Source organism: Ambystoma mexicanum, chromosome 4p, assembly GCF_040938575.1.
Source record: "Ambystoma mexicanum isolate Mex_15411 chromosome 4p, UKY_AmexF1_1, whole genome shotgun sequence".
NCBI classification, from domain to species: Eukaryota; Metazoa; Chordata; class Amphibia; order Caudata; family Ambystomatidae; genus Ambystoma; species Ambystoma mexicanum.
Window position 1 is genome coordinate 45,579,266 of NC_090927.1, and position 6,000 is coordinate 45,585,265.

Below are 6,000 nucleotides of genomic sequence, written 5' to 3' on the forward strand. Positions count from 1 at the left end.
CCTTTTTTTTTTAATTTGAATTTTATTGGTTTTGTAAAGGTTCGACAATCATGTACATGCAAATTACATTTCTAAGTTGAAAAGAAAGTTTTTCAGCGAATAACATCTTCATATAACACATATAGAGTCATTAGAAATCACATAATTAACCAATAACGTCAACAAAACCCACACCGCCCCCCTCCCCCCTCACATATCATCAGACCTGGGATGAAAAAACAACAATAAGCAGTACCAATGAACCGCCATTATACTCATGACATCGGGCAAATAAGCGCAGCATGACCCAAAACACCGGCACAGCCGACTCCACCCGTCATTAACAAAATTGACACGAAACCCAACAGTGTTTTGCACACAATCTTTTCACAGGACATATTTGGCTCGAAACTCAGACCAAACGCTCTCAACAGTAGTATGATCCCCGTGTAATGCTGCAGTGAGGCATTCCATTCTGTAGACGCTCAGGGCAACCCCCAGCCATTCAGTTTTGCTAGGGAGCGTGGGTCTTTTCCATGCCATAGTAAGACAGGCTCGTGCAGCCATTAACAGACCTTGCACCATTTTGGGTGCCTTCATGACTTTTTCCTCTGTTTCATTCAGACCAAATAAGATCAACAGTGGTTGCTTATCTCTTTCATCATCATCTAGGTCCCTGATCCAGCTCAGAACCTCTGACCAGTAGACCTGAACCTTTGCACATCCCCACCACATATGCCAGTAATCAGCCTGCATCCCGCAGCCCCTCCAGCAATATGGACTTACCCCTTGGTACATTTTAGCAAGCCGGATTGGGTTGTACTGCCATCTATACAGTAACTTGACGGCGTGTAGTTTATACTGGCAAGATATAGATGATTTCACTGTATGTCTGCATATTTGTAGCCATAACTTTTGGGGGATTTGCCTGCCCATATCTGATTCCCAGAGAAGGTGTAATATCAACCTCAATCAGTGCCAGGTACATTGCACTTATCAGGCCTCTAGAGCCTGTGCATAAGTCAAGGATTCTTTCGAATGGTGTAAGATCCCTCTGTAATTGCTCTTTCCATATCGGTCTTGTCATTACCCCCTTGAGTCTCAGATACAGGAAGACTGAGAGCGTACCTATGCCAAGCGCCTCCTGGAGCTCCTGAATGGTTATAAAAGAGCCATTTCGCCATAGTTGGCCTGCCCTTTCTAGCCCCGCCTGGTACCTGGTTTCAAAACTTCCTGGTTCAGGGATTGTGTCTCTGATCCCCGGCGACCAAAGTTGACCCAAAGGAGAGGGCCATGTCGTAACTCCCACCATTTTCTTGCCTGGTTTCCATATTGTCCATATTGTGCCTATAATGGGGTGAGATTTGACGCTGTTACGTAATTGGGGCCCAGGCACCCATAGCCATTCATATAAATTAAAGGGACGGAGGCGATAGTTATCTAGCGCTATCCACTGTGGCTCTAACTGCTGCCTGAAATGTGGGACAAGGACCCTAAGTTGAGCCGCCCTATAATATGTCTCTATGTCTGGAAGGCCCACCCCTGCATTATCTTTACGAAGCTGAAGCAGGGATCTCGGGATTCTAGGCTTTTGACTATGCCACAGGAAGGCTAGCAACAATTTCCTCGTGTCCGTGAAGTATTCTGGGGGCATTTTGAAACAAGTATAGTATCTTAGGGAGAAAGACCATTTTATGGCGTGTAAACGGCCCAGCCAAGAGATGGTGACCTTGGACCACCTATGGATATCTTTTTGAAGGGTAAGTGACAAAGGAGGGAAGTTGGCTTCAGATAGGGCTCCCAAATCACAAGTAACGTTAATGCCCAGGTATCGGAGCGTGGTGAGACTAACTTTTACTCCTAGGGTGGCAAAGCGTTCGGCCTCAGAGTCTCTGCTTTTGTCAATCCGGAGGAGGACAGATTTCCCTGTATTAATTTTTAGGCCAGCCAACTCGCCATATTCTTCAATTATGCTGAGCGCGGCTGGGACCGAGTCCAAGGGGTCAGTCAGGTGCAATAAAATATCATCGGCATATAGGCCCAATTTGTATTCGCGATCACCTACTGTGATACCTTTTACTCTGCTATCGTGTCTTAATTTTTGCGCCAACGGCTCAAGTGACATTATAAATAATATTGACAATGGGCAGCCCTGCCTCGTCCCCCTTTCAAGTGGAAACCAACGAGAATAGCCTCCGTTCACCGTCACTGATGTTGTGGGGGAACTATACAGTGCTTTAATGGTGCGGCAGAGTTTTGGTTCTAGCCCGTTCGACACCAGTACCCTTTCCAAGAAGTTCCATGACACCCTATCGAAAGCCTTCTCGGCATCTAACGACAAAAGGGATGGGTCCCCTCCCATTCCCTGTGCCTCATGGAGTAAATGTAGTGTTTTCCTCATAGTGTCCGCGCCCTGCCTTCCGAGAACAAAGCCAACCTGATCAGAGTGTATCAGTCTAGGGAGATGCGTTTCAAGCCGAGCCGCAATGACTCTGGCGTATACTTTAACGTCAATGTTGAGGAGAGAGATGGGGGCGATAGGAGCTGCAGTATTTGGGGTCTCAACCCTCTTTTGGGATAACAGCAAGGAGGGCTTGAGAGAAGGACGGAGGTGCTTGGCCCGTGTCAAAAATATGGTTAAACAAGGATGCAAGAAAGGGGGCAATGAGGGTGGAGAACGTCTTATAGAAACCAGGTGTGAATCCGTCATCCCCTGGGGCTTTCCCTGTTTTCAATCTCTTAATATCGTCTGCAACTTCCTCCTCTGTGACTGGCATATCTAGGGAATCGGCCTCCGTGGTAGTGAGTGTGGGAATCCGCACCTCCTGGAGGTATGTGTCTATGTTTCCCACGGGGGGGGGAATCGCACATATATAGATCTTCATAAAAGTAGGCGAATGCTTCCTGTATGTCTTTGGGGGATGTCACTGTCGTGTCTGTGAGAGTGCCATCTGTCCTTTTGATTTGGTCAACCCACCTCGCTGCCTTCTGTGCACGGAGACGAGCCGCCAGCAGGGCATCCGCCTTGTCGCCCTTCTCATAATATTTTTGTTTGAGGTACTGTAAGGTCTGGGCTGTTTTGCCTGCGATAAGTATTCTCAACTCCTCTCTGAGTTGTTTAGCTTCAGCAATATGCTTGGGTCTGTTAGATGGAGAGGAGCGCGCCAAGCCCTGAGCCGTACCGAGCCTTTCTCTAATGCCCTTCTCTATCAAGGCACGTTCTCTTTTTTTTGGGCCCCTTCCCTTATAAGAACCCCCCTCCAAGTTGCCTTGGCAGCCTCCCACATGGATGTCTTCCCTACCTCCCCTGTGTCATTAGTAGCGACGAATTGCTCGATCTCGGTTTCGAAAGTTTCCCTGAAGACTGAGTCCGCCCATAAGGAGTCGTTGCATCTCCATTTAGTATTCCAGGCAGTCGGATCACACCAGAATATATCCACTATAACCATATCGTGGTCTGTCCATGCAGAGGGGTATATAGTGGCCCCCTGCAACATGCGCAGGGTGGCCATCAGAGAGGAAAATATAATCGATACGCGTGTGTGTCATGAGGGAGGGAGTGGAAAGTGAAGCCTCTTTCCGTCGGGTGCAAATGACGCCAGCCGTCAACGAGGCCATACAGATCAAGGGTTAATTTAATGTCCGCCTCATTCCTGGTACTGGGTGGGTCTGCTGCATCGGCTTTAGTCTGTCTGTCCTTTGAACTGTCCATCCATGTATTAAAATCCCCACCGAGAACCATGTGTCCCTTAGCCATGCCAAAAACTTTTTCAGTGATTTTGTGGAGAAACTTATTTTGCCCCTGATTAGGTGCATAGAGCGTGGCAAGGGTGACTGTTATGCCCCGTATGTCTCCCACAACTATGAGAGCCCTCCCCTCCTTATCCATCCATGTCTCACAAATTGTCATCCGGAGGCTTTTGCAAATCAGAATCCCCACTCCCGCCTTTTTTAGGATACCCGAGCTCCAATAAGCAGGTCTGACCTCCCATGATCGGATCACTCTCTCCTCACCTTTTTGATATCTCGTTTCTTGGAGGAATAAAATATCTACATTTGATCTCTTAAATTCCCTGGCCACCATAGGTCTTTTTGTGGGAGAGTTCAAACCTTTGACATTAAGTGTGCAATTGCGTAACATGTCTTTACAGAGTGTAGGTGCCATCCTAAGTTTTGGATAAGTATGCAAGCGGCTAGTTCGTCTGCTTCATGGCCCATGTCACGTCTGCTATTACAGTATGTGGTTCATTTTCTTTGAAGTGGGTCTTAATGAGTCCTGTAAAGGTCAAAAGCCGACCTGTCCAGTACGTACAATGCCCCTTTATATACCCATATTGTGTCCTTGCGCCCCTTAGGTCTGAACTGTGACAGAATAAGTGTTTCCCACCTACCCCACCCTCCCCTCCTCCCCCTTTCTCCCCTACGATCGGCGCCCGACCCGCCCGGGCTAACATCACCCAGTCGATCTCGGACCACCAACGGAGACCGCGAAAGACGCGCTCCTATCTTAGTAGACGCATATATAACAGTGAGCCCCCAACCATATGCTCGCATATCAACAACAACAACAATTTTAAAAGTAAAAATATCGACCCCCACGCAAGCATCAGAGCGGCATGGATATTACCTTATATCACATTCTGGGCGCCTTAGACCTGCAAGGCCAGGTACACCATTTGTATGAAAGGATTAACACCTTTGAGTCTAGGAGTGTGACCAGGGAGTCAGGTGCATCGTCAATGCATGTTACACATGTACCTTCCCGTCTGGCGCACCAACCCTTCTTCTCTCCATCTCGGGCAGCGCCCAAGCGGCCCGTTCAAGCCGGGCCACTCATTACAAGGGTCCATTGCTCCAAGCGGCTCAGTATGCCAGTTTGGTGTCCAGGTTAGTGTTCCATGTCCTGTAAATTGTTCATTCTCTGAAATTTCCTGGATCCGCCTGTGGCGGGGGCCCTTAGTGTACCATTCACCTTCCTCCTTCTTTGATTCTCCACGGGAGGAGCCCTCCTGGTCACCTAACAAGTCAGCTATGCAATCAGCAATTTCCCTCTCTGAGACCAACTTTATTGTTGAGCCTTCCCATTTGAAGGTGAGAGAGAACGGATAACCCCACCGATATCTGGTTCCTTTATCCTTCAGCATCTTTGTAATCGGGGAGCATTTTTTCCTCAATGCAAGCGTGAGCGATGATAGGTCTTCATAAAGAGAAATGGTTGCATTGCCCAGAGAAAGTAACGGAGCATGTCTGGCTTTTTCCAAAATCCGGGCTCTGTCCGCATAGTTGTGGAATCTGGCTAGGACTGAGTGCGGACCCCCTGCCCTGCCTCCTGCTCTGTGGATACGGTCGATTTTGGGCTCATCCACTGACTCATCCTTAAAGAGGGGCTTCAGGATGGTATGCAGGGTTAGTTTCAGATCTAAGTCAGTTTTGCCTTCCTTTTCGGGGATACCATGGATGCGTATGTTATTGTGGCGTTCCCTGTTTTCAAGATCATCCACTTTTAGGCGTATTTTCTCTTCCTTGTGTTCCATTTCCGCAATGCGATGATCAATCCGGGCTTCCAGCGTGTTCAAGGAGGTTTGGTTGTGTTCGACCTGTTCCAGTCTGTCCTCCATCTTATCCATTCTTTGAGTAATTTTGTCGATTCTGCCGCCTATATCTGCCCTCATGCTCCTCATCTCTGTAAGGCGACATCAGCCTTGGTTGCAGCAGCGTCAAACCCCTGCGACGACATCGCTTGCTCAATGGGGGAGTTCGGAGTTTCTTGAGTTGGTGCGAACTTGTATTTTGCCAGCTTGCCCTTAAGGTCCATGGGCGGCGGGACCCCAGCGATGAGGTGGGCGGGCCCCAACTATACTCCAAAAAATAGCCCTGCCAGAGCGAGCACTTGGGGATTATGAGCTTTCGTGTTCTACCTCCGCCTGGCACCGGCATAACATGACAAGGGCAGGGTGTCCTGAAGGAGTCCGGCAGCTTGTAGACTCATACATGCACCAACGTGTTGGAATTGGCACGTCC